Source organism: Equus przewalskii, chromosome 11 (assembly GCF_037783145.1).
Source record: "Equus przewalskii isolate Varuska chromosome 11, EquPr2, whole genome shotgun sequence".
Taxonomy (NCBI): domain Eukaryota; kingdom Metazoa; phylum Chordata; class Mammalia; order Perissodactyla; family Equidae; genus Equus; species Equus przewalskii.
Window position 1 is genome coordinate 25,454,691 of NC_091841.1, and position 19,568 is coordinate 25,474,258.

Consider the following 19,568-nt stretch of genomic DNA (forward strand, 5'->3'; position numbering starts at 1 on the left):
TGGCATGGGTTGTGTGACATTATCAGATTTATATTTTGAAAAGACAACTGGAAATATATTGCAGTGGAACAAAGAGTAGAGGCAGGAATTGGATAGCAGGCTTGTGAATTGGACCAGGAAAGGAATGAGGACTCACCAGGAATATGATAGTGGAGGCGGAAACGCAGAAAGGAGGCAGATTCCAGAGTTACTGAGGAAGCTCAACAAAATTGGGGGGTGGACTAGGGGAGGAGAGGGAGGTTCCAGTGATGACACTAAAGTTTTGCATTTGCATGAAAGGAAAGGTGGTGGTATTATTCATTGAGCTGTGGGACATTAGGAGAGAAGCAGGCTTGAGGGAAGGATATATCAGCTAGAGTGCATTTAGCTGCAAGTAACAGAAGGCAGAGGCTAAACTATAAGGCTCTTTATTGTTTAGAGAAGAAGTCTGGAGGTTGAAGTCTCCAGAGTTTGCTGAGACTCTTCCCACCTTTCAGCTCCATTATTCTTAGCCTGCTAGCTTTTTACTCCTATGTTTTTTGTCTCATGATCCAAAAGTGGCTGCCACAGCTCCGAATATCATGTGCTCACACCAGCATTCCAAGTAAGACGAAGTGAGGTACAGGGGCAAAAGATCTTTCCCTCCAAAGCCTCTGTCTTTTTTTCTGGGAAGGAAATCTACTCTAGAATCTCCCCCAGCAAATTTTCCTCGCCTCCCATTGGCCAGAACTGGTTGCATGGCCATCCCTGGATACAAAGGGAGCTAGGAACACTTGTATCAGTGATGAAGACTCTCTTCCTGACAAACTCTAGTCAAGCTCCTCTGAATTCTCTTCTCAACGATGCCCTGACTTTTCGGCTTCTGTGTTCATCTCTGCATTGTCCACTTTTAGCAAGAATCCTCTTAGGTCGATTTCGCCAGAATCCTTCCTCACCCCTGAGGTTTCTTCATAGTAATTTTCCGTCCACTGACCCCACCCTGCTCCTTGGCTATAAATCCCCACTTTTCCTTGATATATTCAGAGTTGATCCAGATCTCCCCCCTGCTACAAAGCCCCATTGCAGTAGGCCCCCTTGAAGAAAGTCTGCCTTTATTACTCGTCAACAAGTGTCATGAATAATTTTTCTTTAACATTAGTCATTTGCCAAAAGAGAAGGGGACTATCGTTGGTAGTTTAGATTAATCATAATTTCTCCTCTGGGCTGAGGGAAGAGCCTCTATTCCTAAAGTCAAGGGATCTCCATCTACTTCCTGTGTCAAACGGGGATCTCTTGGCAGGGATAAAGGAGCTGGGGAAAGGGTAATGGGTTGCAGGGAACTAGGTGTGCACAGAGCATGTCAAGGGCAGCCTTCATTTGTGCAGCCCATATCCATGCTTCTTTCTGGAAACAGCACCTCCATTCTTCCTTAGGGAATTGTCCTCCTCACACTCGAACTGAGTGGTTGGGGTGTGGCTGACCTCATCCCCCACATTGAGGGGTTGGTATATGCCCCAGGTAAGGTTGCCAGATAAAGTATAGGATGCATACCTGGGACATAGTGGTCTTCAAATTTTCTTCATTATCTGAAATTCAAATGTAACTGAATGTCTTGTATTTCTATTTGTTAAATCTGGCAACACCAGACCCGGGACTATCAGTAGGATACAGAGATCTCTTTGGAAAAGGCCGTGAGTCCTAAGCCAGGCTGATGAGAGTCCCTTTTTGGGAGTTTGATGGAGCTCTGAGGAAAGTGGCTCTTACTCTACTGGGTTGCAAAGCTAGAGAACATAACGTCCACGGCAGGTGTGGGCCCCAGACCCAGGTCTGGCCCATCCGAATATTCCTCCCCCAAATTACAATAATTGGTTTATAGCTGAGGACAAAACCCGAGAAAAGTCAGCAAGACTTCAGCATGGGGCTGATGATGGAATTATTGGGAAAGAGAAATCCGTGTGCTGGAGTCACTGAGCTGGAAGAATGTAAGCCTATTGCTGCTGGTGACCATCTCAGCCCCACGTGAGGAGGGCAGGGCTAAAAGTGAAGTCAGCAGGGAAGAAAGCAGAAGCAAGAGATGGAAAGACAGATGCTGAGTCTTGTCAATACCTTTCGAGCCCCTAATATCAGCCAGGCCTTAAGTCACCCTACCCCCTGGGACTTTTCAGTTAACTGAGCCAATAACTTTGCTTTATGGTTTAAACCAGTTTGATTTGGAGTTCTGCCACTTGCCACCAGTAGAATCTTGATTAGGGGAAGATCCCTGGTTCAATTTCAGATGTGTTGAGTTTGAGATGCCTCCAATGTCAAGTAGGCTATTGCACATGTGGGTCTGAGTTAGAGGTTTAAATTGCAAGGTTCCTTTGTATAGATGGTGATTGAATTCTCCCTACCTGCCCTGGCACAAGGTAGGCATTCAATCAATATTTGATGAATATATGAATGAATGAATGAATGCATATAGCAGTCTGATTATTCCTTAGTAGCCCTTTAAAACCAGAAGTGCCAATCATTCCAGACAGATGAGTGAAACAGAATAAAAACAGCTAAAGAAAACATTCATGAACTGGAAGACCAAAGTGAGCAACTTTCCCAGAAGGAAGATTCAAAAAGACAAAGACCAAAAAAACTTAGAAAATATAAAAGAAAAAATGTGATACAGAAGATAGAAGGGGAAGTAAAAATATGCAGACAGGAGGATTTCAGAAAGAGAAACATAAAAATGGAGAGGAGAAAATATCTGAAGAAATAATGGAGAGAATTTACAGAATTCAAGAAAAGATCAAAAAGACTTCTGTTTCCAGCTAGAATACAGAAGCTTCCAGCAGACCAAGGCTCCCACTGCAAAAATTAGAAGGGAAAAAAACCCAGAAAAATTGCAAGCATCATCATTTTAAAGACAGCAGAAAACTATGACTGCGATGCTATAAATGAACAAAATGAATTAAAATTCCAAAGAGGGAGGAGCCCTTCCTTCCTGAATGAGCTGAGGATCGCTAGCTAAATATTCTTCTCTGGGGGCATTTGTCAATTCTGGCACAAAAGCTTAGCTCAGTCAAAGGGACACTACCGGGAGAAAGAGAAACCAGCAGAGCTTTTGGTGGTTATGGGGAGCTGGAGGCTTCTAGAAGCTCCTAAAAGTCAGAGTGAAGTCTCCCACAGTCTCATGGTGTTTAGGAGACAAAGTCCGACTGGAGAAAGAGGGCTTGCCTGAAACATAGGATGTTTGCCTGACTTTCAAGATATGTGGGGTGGGAGACAGGAGAGTTAAACTCAAAACCTCCAAAAGGCAGAATAAAATCTCCCACAGCCATACACCAGGGAGACAGAGAGCTTCCAGGCTCTCATGCAAAAGCCCAGAAGGATCACGCCTGAGAAATGAGGATGAAACAAGCGGAGACAGAGTCTTAGTAAAACTGGAGCGGCTCCCCAGTCCAGTTCAACCCACGACCAGGGTGAGGCGATCAATTCTGACTGTTTGAGCCTGAAAGAGCAGAGGTGGACCATCCTCTGCTGGAAGATAAAATCATCCACATAAAAGATCACGGTTCTGTAGCACATGAGAAACTTGGAAGTTGCCGCTCTGTCCTAACAACAAGGAAAAAGGTGAACGAACTGAAAAATCAACAATTCTTCTTAGATCTGTAAGAGAAGTGATGTCACAGCAAGGGACAGGTCACACAGTGACAGGGACCTGTGACCGTGAGGTCACAGAAGCGAGGGCAGCAAACTGCCGCCCCCAAAGGTGGAGAGACAGACAGAGATAGAGAGAGTCACGATCGACCGGAGCAGGAACCCACAAGCCGAAACCTCCATCGGAACCAGTGCGGGGTAGGGAAACCTGAATTGTAATTGAAGAATTGCTGGGGGCTCAGTGGAGACAACTCTGAGAGTTAAAAATCTCCAGGGGGACCCAGTCACAGGGGACCCCCACACGTTTGTGAGTTTTACGCTCAGGTAAAAACCAGGAAAACCAGGAGTTCCACCTGCTTTTCACAGTGATTATTGGAGAAAAATCCCCTCATGCTTCTGGCAAGGGGGAGGGGAAAAGGAACCATTTTGAAATACACCAAGTATTCTGCTCTTCCTAACAAGGTCTGCCCTCAGGAGAAACTATTTAACCTGCTGGGGTTTTATCAGAGCCTAATTGACCTGGTGAAGGGAAATACTCAACTCCAGACAGTTCTGGCGATCCTGTCCCACCTAAAGTGGGAGAAAACCCCCCTGAGAAACACTTGCAAGGGTCACAGTCCAGAAGCACAGGCTCGCTAAAGGACCGAGACCTAATCCTGGGACTACAGAACATGCCCCCTGCCCCCACATCTCACCACCACCATCCCTGAAGGCCCATTTACAGCAGTTCCTTTCACCTAAGATGTCATGCCTGGCTATTAAGAAACAATTACAAGACACACTAAAAGCAAAAACAGAGTTTGAAGAGACAGCACAAGCATCAGAACCAGACAACTAGGGATGTTGGAATTATCAGACCAAGAATTTAAACCAATTATGATTAATATGCTAAGGGCTCTAATGGATAAAGTAGATAGCCTGCCAAAACAGATGTGCAACGTAAGAAGAGAGATGGAAATCCTAAGAAAGAACCAAAAAGCTAGAGCTCAAAAACACTGTAGCAGAAATGAAGAATGGGGCCGGCACCGTGGCGGAGTGGTTAAGTTCTCGTGCTCCGCTGTGGCTGCCCAGGGTTTCGCCAGTTCAGATCCTGGGCGCAGATATAGCACTGCTCATCAAGCCATGCTGAGGCAGCGTCCCACATAGCACAACCAGAGGCACTCACAACTAGAATCCACAACTATGTACTGGGGGGCTTTGGGAAGAAAAACAAAATAAGATGGCAACAGTTGTTAGTTCAGGTGCAAATCTTTAAAAAAACAAAATCCAAAGCTGAAAAACAAAGAGAACAAAGATGGAAAAGAACACAGAAATTGTCCACAGACTGCTGAACAACTATAAAAGGTATAACATACACATAATGGGAATGCCAGAAGGAGAAGAAAGGAGAAAGGAAAAGAAGAAATATTTGACACAATAATGACTGAGCGTTTCCCCAAATTAATGTTAGATACCAAACCACAGATCCAGGAAGTTCAGAGAAACCAGGCAGGATAAATGCTAAAAAATGATAACAGCAACAAAAACTACACCCAGGTAGGTCAGTCATATTCATACTACAGAAAATCAAAGATAAAGAAAATAATCCTAAAATAAGCCAGAGCGGATACAACACCTTAGGTATTGAGGAACAAGATAAGAATTATATCGGACTTCTCCTCAGAAACCGTGCAAGCAAGAGAAGAGAGGAGAGTGAAATATTTAAATTGTTGCGAAAAAAAAACTACCAACCTAGAATTTTGTACCCTGTGAAATTATCCTTCAAAAGTGAAAGAGAAATCAAGATTTCCTCAAATAAAAATTGAGAGAAATTTTTGCCAGTAGACCTGTTATTTATTTTAAGAAAGGTTAAAATAAGTTCTTTAGAGAGAAGGAAAATAATAAGGTCAGAGACTCAGATCTACATAAAGAAAGGAAGAATACCGAAGAAAGAATAAGAGAAGATAAAATAAAAACTTTTATTTTGGGGCCAGCCTGGTGGCATACTGGTTAAGTTCACACACTCCGCTTCAGCAGCTCGGGGTTCATAGGTTCAGATCCCGGGTGTGGACCTACACACCACTCAGCAGGCCATGCTGAGGTGGCATCCCACATACAAAAAAATAGAGGAAGATTGGCACAGATGTTAGTGCAGCGACAATCTTCCTCACATAAAAAGAAGAAAACCTTTTATTTTTCTTATTCTTAATGGATCTAAAATTTTGTTCAAAGTAATAATAGCAACAATGTATTCAATTATGAATGCTTATATGTATATATATATTTATGTATGCTTGTATATAAATGACACAAATGACAGCAAAGGGAGAGGAGGAAAGAGTTAGGGTTATTTTGTTATTATAAGATATTCATATTACCCGTGAAGTGGTAGAGTGTTATGTGAAAGTGGACTTGGATTAGTTGTAAATGTGTATTGCAAACTCTAGGGCAACCACTAAAAAAACTAAAAAAAGAATTATAGTTGATATGCTAAGAAAGGAGAGAAAGTGGAACCATACAAAATGCTCAATTAAAACCACAAAAGGCAGAAAAAGAGTGGAATATGAAAATACTAATAAAGAACAAGGAAATAAATAGAAAACAGTAACAAATCTGGTACATATTAATACAACCAAATCAATAATTACTTTGAATGTCAAAGGTCTAAATGCTCCCATCAAAAGACAGAGGTTGTCAGAGTGGATCAAAAAAGACCTGACTATATCTTGTCTACAAGAAACCCTCGTTAAATGTAAAGACACAGATTAAAAGGAAATGGATGGAGATATACCATACTAACACTGATCAAAAGAAAATAGTAACTTTGTTAATTTTAGACAGAACAGACTTCAAAACAAGGAAAGTTATTGGGGATATAGAGGGGCATTACATAATGATAAAGGGTCAGTTCTCCAGGAAGACAGAACATTGCTTAACGTGTATTTGGCTAACAACACAGCATCAAAATATGAGGCAAAAACTGATAGAACTGCAAGGAGAAATAGATAAATCCATTATTTTAGTTGGAGACTTCAACACCCCTCTGCCTGGAAGCAGGCAGAACATCAGTATGGATGTTATTGAACTCAAGAACAGCACTGATCAACTAGATAAAATTAACATCTATAGACTACCTCATCCAACAACGGAATCACATTCTTCTCAGGCTCACATGGAACACTCACCAAGATAGACCACATTCTGAGCCATAAAACACAACTTAAATGTAAAAGAATAGAAATCATACAATGTCTACTCTCAGACCACAATGAAATTAAGCCAGAAATCAATAACAGAAAGTAACTGGAAAAAATCTCAAAATACATGGCGATTAAACAACATGCTTCTAAATTACACATGGGCCAAAGAAAAAATCTCAAAAGAAATTTAAAAATATTTTTAACTAAATGAAAACGAAAACAACTTATCAAAATGTGTGGGATGCAGCAATAGCAGTGCTTAGAGAGACATTTAGAGCATTGAATGCGTGTATTAGAAAAGAAAAAAAATTGAAAATCAGTAATCTAAGTTTCCACCTCAGGAAACTAGCAAAAGAAGAGCAAATTAAATCCAAAGTAAGCAAAAGAAAAGAAATAATAAGAATTAGAGCAGAAACCAATGAATTTGAAAACAGGAAATCAATAGAGAAAAATCAATGAAACCAAAAGCTAATTCTTTGAAAATATCAATAAGCCTCGAGGCAGGCTAACTAAGAAAAAAAGAGAGAGGACACAAATTACTAATATCATAAATGAAAGAGGGAACATTACTACAGATCCCATGGACATTAAAAAGATAATAAAGGAATATCACCACCACCTCTGTGCCCACAAATTTGATGACCTAGATGAAATGGACCAATTCCTTGAAAGATACAACACACCCAAACTCACGCAAGAAGAAACAGATGATCCGAATAGGTCTCGTCTACTAAAGAAGTTGAATCAATAATTAATCACCTTCCAAAACACAAAGCATCAGGCTCAGATGGGTTCACTGGTGAATTCTAAAAAACGTTTAAGGAAGAAATGACACCAATTCTCTACAATCTCTTTCAGAAGATAAGAACAGAGAGGGAATACTTCCTAAGTCATTCTATGAGGCCAGTATTCCCATAATACCAAAACCAGACAAAGACATTGCAGGAGAAGAAAACTACAGAGCCGACGTCAGCATCATGGCAGATCAGTTGTTGCCTCCGTCTCTCCCCTTGAAGTTATAATCAAATGGATATTCATTAACCTGCAGGGGACTCTGGACAGCACAGCAGGACTTCTGACCGATCCACACAGCTAGACATCTGAAGGTGGGTGGACTGGATCCCAGTCGGGCGGGGGGGGAGGTGGGGGGAGCAGTGAAACTAAGTAAATGCACCCCTTCTCCTCCCCCTCCCCAGTGGCAGCAGACAGCTTGTGGATCCTCACACAGCAGCTGCATGCAACTGTAAGAGGAGGTGGGAAAGCCCAGCCTGCACAAATGCTTTCAGAGTTGCAGCTCAACTCACGGCAGCACCCAACCTTCCGCGGCGGCCCTGTTCCCTGTAGAGGGTTCGCTCTACACTGAGTGGTGGCAGCTCAGCCACCATGTGGGCACCCCTCCACCCTAGCACAGCGCAGGCAAGAAGCCTCCCCACCCACTCAAAAGCCGCCCTGCCTGTAGAGCATAGCAGCCTGTGGGATCCACTGAGCGGGAGTTCAGCCCCTGTGTAGGTGCCCCTTCAACCTAGCACACAGCTCAGCGGATCCGCTGCAGAGGACAGAGGCCCTGCCTATGGTGCCCAGCCTCCCGCCCAGTGCAAAGGCCTTCCCCATGTCAGCACAACCTGCAGACTAGCTGCGGCCAGCCCGGGCAAACACAGAGTAGCCCAACCCACACAGTTTCCAGGAGATGGGACAGGATCAGAAAGTACAGCTCCTGCTCCCCCCGAGCAGTGGCAGGTGGGATCTGCCACCTGATAGTACCACAAATTTGCCAGCAAAGGATCACTTCATCAAACACCATGAAAAACTGCATTAACACTTCAGAGCAGAAGGAAAATTACAAGTCTCCAGAAACCAATCCTGAGCTCACAGAAATTTACCATCTAAATGACGAAGAATTCAAAATAGTTATCATAAAGAAACTCAACGAGTTTCAAGAAAACTCAGAAAGTGCAAAGAGCTCAGGAATAAAATTAATGAGAAGAAGGAATACTTCACCAAAGAGATTGAAACTCTAAAAAAAAAAAAAAAATTCTGGATATGAAGAACACAATTAATGAGAAAAAAAGAATTATCCATAGATAATTAGAATTGTAGATAACTAGAATCAATAAAAAGTAGAGCTGACAGGGGCCGGCCCACTGGTGCAGCAGTTAAGTTTGCACATTCCACTTTGGCAGCCTGGGGTTTGCTGGTTCAGATCCAAGGTGCGGACCTGTGCGCCACTTGTCAGCCATGCTGTGGTAGGCGTCACACATATAAAGTAGAGGAAGATGGGCATGGATGTTAGCTCAGGGCCAGTCTTCCTCAAAAAAAAAATATAGCTGACATTATGGAGAACAGACTTAGTGATTGAGAGGATAGAAATACAGAAATGCTTCAGGTGGAGGAGGAAAGAGAACTGAGATTTTTTTTTAAATGAAGAAATTATTCGAGAAATGTCCAACTCAATTAGGAAAAGCAACATAAAGATTCTAGGTATTCCAGAGGGAGAAGAGATAGAGAAAGGAGCAGAGAGCTTGTTCAAAGTAATAATAGCTGAGAACTTCCCAAACCTTAGGTAGGAACTGGACTTACAAGTACATGAAGCCAATAGAACTTCTTATTATATCAATGGAAAAAGACCTTCTCCAAGGGATATACTATTAACACTGGGGAAAGTCAATGACAAAGAAAAAATATTAAGGGCAGCAAGAGAGAAAAAAATAACGTACAAAGGAACCCCGATCAGGCTTTCTGCAGATTTCTCAGCAGAAACCTTAGAGGATTAGGAGAGAATGGAAGGGTATATTTGAAATACTGAATGACAGAAACTTATAGTCAGGGTCCACCTGTAGCCAACTGTTTAAGTTCACACACTCTGCCTCAAAGGCCCAGGGTTTCACCAGTTTGGATCCTGGGCACGGACATGGCACCACTCATCAGGCCATGCTGAGGCAGCATCCCACATAACACAACCAGAAGCACTCACAACTAGAATATACAACTATGTACTGGGGGAGCTTTGGGGAGAAAAAGAAGAAGGAAAAAAAAAGAAGATTGGCAACAGATGTTAGCTCAGGTGCCAATCTTTAAAAAAAAAAAAAAGAATTCATCTTCTCAAAGGATGACTGCATTTAAAAAAAACAAAAAGACGGGCTGGCCCCATGGCCGAGCAGTTAAGTTCACGTACTCCACTTCGGTGACCCAGGGTTTTGCCACTTGGGATCCTGGGCACAGACATGGCACCACTCAACAAGCCACGCTGAGGTGGCATCCCATATAACACAACTAGAACCATGTACTAGGGGGCTTTGGGGAGGAAAAAGGAAAAATAAAATCTTTTTTTAAAAAAAGAAAAAAAATAGAAAAAGAAAAAGGCTGGGAAAGTCAGAAATATGTGGAGACTAAACAACATGCTACTGAACAACCATTGGATCAATGAAGAAATCAAAGGAGAAATCAAAAAAATACCTGAAAGCAAATGAGCATGAAAACACAACATACCAACTTTTATGGGATGCAGCAAAAGCAGTCCTAAGAGGGAAATTTATAACAATACAGACCCACCTCAATAAGCAAGAAAAATCTCAAATAAGTAATCTTTTTTTTTTTTAAATTGGCACCTGAGCTAACAACTGTTGCCAAACTTTTTTTTTTCTGCTTTTTCTCTCCAAATTCCCCTAGCATATAGTCATGTATTTTTAGTTGTGAGTCCTTTGAGTTGTGGCATGTGGGATGCCGCCTCAACATGGCCTGACAAGCAGTGCCGTGTCTGCACCCAGGATCTGAACTAGCGAAAACCTGGGCCACCAAAGCGGAGCACGCGAACTTAACGACTCAGCCACGGGGCCAGCCCCTCAAAACAGTAATCTTAAACTACACCTAACAGAACTAGAAAAAGAAGAACAAACAAAGGACAAAGTCAGCAGAAAGAGGGAAATAACAAAAATTAGAGCAGAAATAAATGAAATAGAGACTAAAAAACAGTAGAAAGGATCAATGAAACTAAGAGCTGGCTTTTTGAGAATATAAATTATATTGACATACCCTTAGCCAGACTCACTAAGAAAAAAAGATGGAAGTCTTTTAAATAAAATTTAATAAATAGGGGCTGGTCCCGTGGCCGAGTGGTTGGGTTCCTGTGCTCCGCTGCAGGCAGCCCAGTGTTTCGTTGGTTTGAGTCCTGGGCACAGACATGGCACTGCTCATCAAACCACGTTGAAGCGGCGTCCCACATGCCACAACTGGAAGGACCCACAACGAAGAACATAATACAACTATGTACCGGGGCGGGGGGGGGGGGGGCTTTGGGGAGAAAAAGGAAAAAAAAATAAAATCTTTAAAAAAAATTTAATAAATAAATAAATTTAAAAACAAAAGAGGAGAAATTACAATGGATACCACAGAAATACAAAAGATTGTAAGACAATACTATGAAAAACTATGCCAACAAACTGGACAATCTAGAAGAAATGGATAAATTCTTAGACTCATACAACTTCCCAAAACTGAACCAAGAAGAAATAGAGAATCTGAATAGACCAATCACAAGTAAAGAGATAGAAACAGTAATCAAAAACCTCCCAAAAACAAAAGTCCAGGACCAGATGGCTTCTCTGGAGATTTCTACCAAACATTCAAAGGAGATTTAATACCTATCCTTCTCAAACTATTCCAAAAAATTGAAGAAGACAGAATGCCTCCTAACTCAGTCTATGAGGCCAATATCACCCTGATACCAAAACCAGACAAGGACAACACAGAGAAGGAAAATTACAGGCCAATATCGCTGATGAACATGGATGAAAAATCTTCAACAAAATATTCTCAAACTGAAGGCAGCAATACATTAAAAGGATCATACACCATGATCAAGTGGGATGGACAAAGGGATGGTTCAAAATCTGCAAATCAATCAATGTGACACACCACATTAACAAAATGGGGAATAAAAATCACATGATCATCTCAATAGATGTAGAGAAAGCATTTGAGAAGATTCAACATCCATTTATGATTTAAAAAAAACTCTCAATAAAATGGGTATAGAAGGAAAGTACCTCAACATAATTAAATGACCATTTATGACAAACCCACAGCCAACATCATACATACTTACTTAATGGTGAAAAAATGAAAGCCATCCCTCTGAGAACAGGAAAAAGACAAAGGTGCCCACTCTCACCACTCCTATTCAACACAGTACTGGAGGTTTTGGCCAGAGTAATTAGGCAAGAAAAAGAAATAAAAGGTATCCAAATTGGAATGGAAGAAGTAAAACTCTTGCTTTTTGCAGATGACATGACTCTATATATAGGAAACCCTAAAGAATCCACCAGAAAGCTATTAGAAATAAGCAACAACTACAGCAAAGTGGCAGGGTACAGAAAAATCACCTTACAAAAATCAGTTCCATTTCTATATGAACTAGAAGAAAGAGAAGTCAAGAATACAATCCCATTTACAATCGCAACAAAAAGAATAAAATATCTAGGAATAAACTTAACCAAGGAGGTTAAAGACCTATACACTGAAAACTCGAAGATATTATTGAAAGAAATCAAAGAAGACATAAAGAAATGGAAAGATACTCCATGCTCGTGGATTGGAAGAATAAACCTAGTTAAAATGTCCGTATTACCTAAAGCAATCTATAGATTCAATTCAATCCCAATCAGAATCTCAATGACATTCTTCACAGAAATAGAACAAATAATCCTAAAATTTATATGGAAGGACAAAAGACCCCAATAGCCAAAACAGTCATGAGAAAAAGAACCACAAAAAGAACAAAGCTGGTGGCATCACAATCTCTGATTTCAAAATATACTACAAAACTATAGTAATCAAAAACAGCATGGTACTGGCACAAACAAAGACACACAGATCAATGGAACAGAATTGAAAGCTCAAAAATAAAGCCACACATCTACGGACAGCTAATCTTCAACAAAGGAGCCAAGAACATACAATGGAGAAAGGAAAGTCTCTTGATAAATGGTGTTGGGAAAACGCGACAGCCACATGCAAAAGAATGAAAGTAAACCATTATCTTACACCATACACAAAAATTAACTCAAATGAATTAAAGACTTGAATGTAAGACCTGAAACCATAAAACTCCTAAAAGAAAACATAGGCAGTACACTCTTTGACATCGGTCTTAGCAGCATCTTTTTGAATACCATGTCTACTCAGGCATGGGAAACAAAAGAATAAATAAACAAATGGGACCACATCAGACTAAAAAGCTTCTGCAATACAAAGGACATCATGAGCAAGACAAAACGACAACCCACCAACTGAGAGAAAATATTTACAAGTCATATATCCGACAGGAAGTTAATTTCCAAAATAAATAAAGAACACATACAACTCAACAACAAAAAGACAAACAACTTGATCAAAAAATGGGCAGATCATATGAACAGACATTTTCCAAAGAAGATATACAGATAGCCAACAAGCACACAAAAAGATGTTCAGCATCACTAATTATTAGGGAAATGCAAATCAAAACTACAATGTGATATCACCTCACACCTGTCAGAATGGCTATAATGAACAAGATGAGAAATAATGAGTGTTGGAGAGGATGTGGACAAAAGGGAACCCTCATCCACTGTTACCATGGCTACTATAAAAAAAAAAGAGGGCCAGCTCTGATGGCCTAGTGGTTACGTTTGATGCACTCCTCTTTGGCAGCCCAGGCTCAGTCCCCGGGTGCAGACCTACACCACTCATCTGTCAGTTGCCATGCATTGGCAGTGGCTCACATACAAAATAGAGGAAGATTGGCAACAGATATTAGCTCAGGATGAATCTTCCTCATAAAAAAAAGGAAGAAAGAAAATAACACGTGTTGGAGAGCATGTGGTGAAATTGGAAGCTTTGTGCACTGTTTCTGGGCATGTAAATGGTACAGCTGCTGTGGAAAACAGTATGGCGTTTCCTCAAAAAATTAAATGTAGAATTACCATATGACCCAGCAATTCCAGTTCTGGGTATATACCCAAAAGAATTGAAAGCAGGGTCTTGAAGAGACGTTTGTACACTTATGTTCATAGAAGCATTATGCACAATAGCTAAAATGTGCACACAACTTGAGTTTCCATTGACAGATGAATGGAAAAGCCAAATGTCATATGTACATACAATGGAAAGCCAAATGTCATATGTACATACAATGGAATATTATTCAGTCTTAAAAGGGAAGGAGATTCTGACACATGCTGCAATATGGATGAACCCTGAAGACATTATGCTAGGTGAAATAAGCCAGTCACAAAAAGACACTGTATGATTCCACATATATGAGGTGCTTAGGGTAGTCAAATTTATAGAGACAGAAAGTAGGATGATGCTTATCGGGGGTTGGGAGGATGGGGGCATAGGAGCTATCATTTAATAGGTATAGAGTTTCAGTTTTACAAGATAAAGAGTTATGGAGGTGAATGGTACTGAGGGTTGCACAACATCATGAATGTATTTAATACCATTGAATTGTATAGTTAAAAATGGTCAAGATGAGAAATTTTATGTTACATGTATTTTACCACAATAAAATAATTGGAAAAAAAATCTATAGGAGGAAACTACAAAACTCTGATGAAAGAAATCGAAGAACTAAATAAATGGAGAGATATTCCATGTTCATGGATAGGAGGAATCAATATTGTCAAGATGTCAGTTCTTCCCAACTTGATCTATAGATTCAATGCAATCCCAATCAAAATCCCAGAACGTTACTTTATGCATATCGACAAACCGATTCAAAAAGTTTATATGAAGGAAAAAATACCCAGAATAGCCTACACAATATTGGGAGAGAAGAACAAAGTTGGAGGACTGACACTACCAAACTTCAACACTTACTATAAAGCTATAGTAATCAAGACAGTGTGGTATTGGTGGAAGAATAGACAAATAGATCAATGGAACAGAATAGAGAGCCCAGAAGAGAGAACCAACATGCATGTAGTCAATTCATCTCTGACAAAGGGGTAGAGGCAATACAATGGATGGAGGATAGTCTTTTCAATAAATGGTGCTAGAACGACTGGACATCCACATGCAAAAATAAATACATCTAGACACAGAACTCAAAATGGATCACAGACCTAAATGTAAAATGCAAAACTATAAAACTCCTAGAAGATAACATAGGAGAAAATCTAGATAACCTTTGCTTTGGCAATGACATTTTAGATATGACACCAAAGGCATAATCCATGAAAGAAAGAATTGAAAAGCTGGACTTCATTAAAATTAAAAATTTCTTCTCTGTGAAAGATACTGTCAAGAGGATGAAAAGACAAGCCACAGACTGGGAGAAAATATTTGCAAGATACATAACTGATAAAGGACTGTTATGCAACATATACAACAAACTCTTAAAACTCAACAATAAGGGGCCAGCCTGGTGGCGTAATGGTTAAGTTTGCATGCTCTGATTTGGTGGCCCAGGGTTTGCACGTTCGGATCCCAGGTGTGGACCTAGCACTGCTCGTCAAGCCGTGCTGTGGAGGCATCCCATATAAAATAGAGGAAGATTGGCACAGATGTTAGCTCAGGGCCAATCTTCGCCCCCCACACACATACACACAAAACAAAACCCAACAATAAGAAAACAAACAACCTGATTAAGATATGGGCCTGTCTTAGCCCATTTGGGCTGCTATAATAAAAGATCACAGATTGGGTAGCTTATAAACAACAGACATTTATTTTTCACAGTTCTGGAGGCTGGAAGTCCAAGATCAGGGTGCAAGCATGGTCAGGTTCTGGTACAGCCTGATTCCTGGTTCATAGATGGCCATCTTCTCGCTGTAACCTCACATGGTGGGAGAGTTGAGGGAGCTCTATGGGTCTTTTTTTTTTTTTTTAAAGATTGGCACCTAGGCTAACAACTGTTGCCAACCTTCTTTTTTTTTTTTTTTTTTAAGGATTCACACCTCGGCTAACAACTGTTGCCAATCTTTTTTTTTTTTTTTCTGCTTTATCTCCCCAAACCCCCCCTGTACATAGTTGTATATCTTAGTTGCAGGTCCTTCTAGTTGTGGGATGTGGGACACCACCTCAACGTGGCCTGACGAGTGGTGCCATGTCCGTGCCCAGGATCCGAATCCTGGGCCACTGCAGCGGAGCGCGTGTACTTAACCACTCGGCCACAGAGCCGGCCCCAAGGGCCAAAGACTTTAACAGACACCTCACCAAAGAAGACGTACAGGTGGCAAGTAAACACATGAAAAGATGCTCCACATCATATGTCATCAGGGAAATGAAAATTAAAACAATGAGATACCACTACACACCTATTAAAATGGCCAAAATCCAGCACATTGACAACACCAAACACTAATAAGGATGCGAAGCAATGGAAACTCTCACTCACTGCTGGTGGGAATGCAAAACAGGACCACCGCTTTGGAAAACGGTTTGTCATTTCCTTACAAATGTAAAAATACTCTTACCATACGCTCCAGCAATCGTACTCCTTGGTATTTATCCAAAGGAACTGAAAAGTTATGACCACACAAAAACCTGCACAAAGATGTCTATAACACCTGTATTCATATTCGCCAAAACTTAGACGCAACCAAGATGTCCTTCAGGAGGTGAACAGATAAATGAACTCTGGTGCATCCAGACAATGGAATACTATTCAGCACTAAAAAGAAATGAGCTATCAAGCTATGAAAAGACATGGAAGAATCTTAAATACATATTACTAAGTGAAAGGAGCCAATCTAAATAGGCTACATACTGTATGATTCCAACTATATGACACTCTGGAAAAGTCAAAACTTTGGCGACATTAAAAAGATCAGTGGTTGCCAGGGGTAGAGGGGAGAGAAGGATGAATAGGTCACTGACAGAGGATTTTTAGGACTGTGAAATTACGGTGTATGATACTATAATGGCAGATACATGTTCTCATACATTTGGACAACACCCAGAGTGAACTCTGATGTAAATTACGTTCTTTGGGTGATAATGATGTGTCAATGTAGGGCATCAATTGTAACAAATGTACCACTCTGGTGGGTGATGTTGATAATGAGGAAGGTCATGCATCTGTGAGGGCAGGAGGTGTATAGGAAATCACTGTACCTTCCTCTCATTTTTCCTGTAAATCTAAAACTGCTCCAAAAAATAAAGTCTATTTTTTTAAAAAGATAATTGTTCTTTTATACAAAATGTCCAACACACAATCAATATTTACTAGACATGCAAAAAGGCCAGAGAATATGACCAATATTCAAGAGGAAAACAAAGGACAGAAATTAGAGGGAGACACTCAGATAATTCACATATTGCAATAAGTTGATGTGGACTTTATCATTAAGATGTTAAAGAAAGTACAAGAAACGAAGAGAAAATAGATGAAAAGATGTAGCAGAATTTCCATAGAGAGTCAGAATCTATTACCAAAAAAAGACAAATGGACAAATATATAATTTCAGAAGTTAAGAACTCATTGGATGGATGTAGTAGCTTTGTGCTGCGTGTTTGGCTACGATGGAACTACATATCCCAAAATCCCCTTTCCTGGGTGGTCCTGGGTCAGAGTTGGCTCAAAGAGACAATTGTGGGGGCCAGCCCTGTGGCTGAGTGTTTAAGTTCGCTGTTCCACTTTGGCGGCCCAGGGTTTCGCCGGTTCAGATCCTGGGTGCAGACATGGCACCGCTCATCAAGCCATGCTGAGGCTGCATCTCACACAGCACAACCAGAAGGACCTACAGCTAGAATACACAACAGTGTACTGGGGGCCTTTGGGGAGAAGAAGAAGGAAAAAAAAAGATTGGCAACAGATGTTAGCTCAAGTGCCAATCTTATGGGGCCTGGCCTGGTGGCGCAGTGGTTAAGTTCACATGTTCTGCTTCTCAGCGGCCCGGGGTTCACCAGTTCAGATCCCAAGTGCGGACATGGCACCGCTTGGCAAAAGCCATGCTGTGGCAGGCGTCCCACATATACAGTAGAGGAAGATGGGCACGGATGTTAGCTCAGGGCCAGCCTTCCTCAGCAAAAAGAGGAGGATTGGCAGTAGTTAGCTCAGGGCTAATCTTCCTCAAAAAAAGAAAAAGTGCCAATCTTAAAAAAAAAGAGAACGGGGCTGGCCCCGTGGCTGAGTGGTTAAGTTCACGCGCTCTGCTGCAGGAGGCCCAGTGTTTTGTTGGTTCGAATCCTGGGCGCGGACATGGCACTGCTCATCAAACCACGCTGAGGCAGCGTCCCACATGACACAACTAGAAGGACCCACAAAGAAGAATATACAACTATGTACCAGGGGGCTTTGGGGAGAAAAAGGAAAAAAATAAAATCTTAAAAAAAAAAAAAAAAGAGAGAGAGAAAGAGAGAGACAATTGTGAGAATCTGGGAAGACAAAAATGATGAAGCAGCCAATGCATTTTGGTTAAAGATGCCAGTGCATCCCAGATTGTCCGGCACTTCTTTCCCACTGCTGGCCCTGTTAACCAACAGCGACACAGCCCAGCACCAGATGCAGAGGCAGCAGCCTTCCCTGGATGTCTGTAGCAGCTGTGCTTTCTGGTCCAAGTCTGGCAGCTAGATGTGCCTGACTTCCCAGATTCCTACGGCGCCTACTCTGATACATTGCCTCTGCTCTCTCAAACTGTCCCGATAGCCTCATAGGACATCCTATGAGCAGCTAACTGAAGAAGAAACACTTGGGGCCTAGTGACTTGGCCCAAGTGACTTGGCATAACATGTTGGCACTGTCTGCACATGCACAGCTGCAGCACTCCACCCCGCTCAGGGATAGCCCTCAAAGACAGTGGTGAAGGGAAATACTCCCAGGAGACAAAGCCTTGAGAAGGGCACTTGGTGGCTCTTTTCTTCTAGAAAGAGAGACACCCAAAGGTACAGATATACATTGATTCCTGAAGAGTTAATAATGGTTTCATTGGATGGTCAGGGACTTTGGAAAAGCATGATTGGAAAATTGGAAGCAGGGAAAGTCTAGGAAAGAAATAGGTCGCTGGACCTCTCTGATGAGGCACAGAATGTGAAGATACTTGGCTCCGTGTGAATGCTCACTGAGAAGACAGACAATCCATAAAATTGGGCAAAAGACTTGTGCAAGTTCACCAACACAGAGGATATTCTAACGGCCAATATATACAAAAGTGTGTTCAGCATCATTAGTCATTGGAGAAATGGACATAGAAGCACAATGAGATACGACCACGCACTCACCAGACTGGCTCAAATTAAAAAGACTGGCGATAAAAAGTGTTGGTGAAGATGTGGACGACTGGAACCCTCTGACATTGTTGGTAGGAGTGTAAATTAGTACAATCACCTCGGGAAAACGTTTAGAAGACTAGGAGAAGTAAACATGCCCAGACCCTATGCTCCAACAATTCCACCAATGGGTACGTGCTCAACAAACATAAGCACATACGCTCACCAAGAGACGTGTATAAGACTGCAGCTTTATTTTAATAATTCTAAACTAGGAACAATGCTAATTTCCATCAACAGTGGAATGGATAAATAAATTCTGCTATAGTTATAAAATGGAACCCCTCAGAATGATGAACAGGAAGAAAATCCCGCTACACGCCATAACATGGATGAATTTCACACACATGAAGTTGAGCGAAGGGAGTCAGATGCAAAGAGCATTTTTTATTTTTACTTGTTATTTCATTCATACGACAGTTAAAAACCAACAAAAGTCATCAGTGGAACGGAGGTCAGAGTAGTGGTTATGCTTTGGGTCTTGCCTGGGAGGGTGTAGGTTGACGTTTTCTCGGGTATTTGAAGTGTTCCATTTGATCTGATTTGATTACA

General features: G+C 41.3%; 1 long non-coding RNA gene across 1 annotated transcript in view; it reads right to left on the bottom strand.

Moving 5' to 3' along the window:
- The window catches only part of LOC103565274 (uncharacterized), a 41,152-nt gene that overhangs the window by 7,171 nt on the left and 14,413 nt on the right, over positions 1-19,568 (bottom strand). The window lies entirely within an intron of this gene.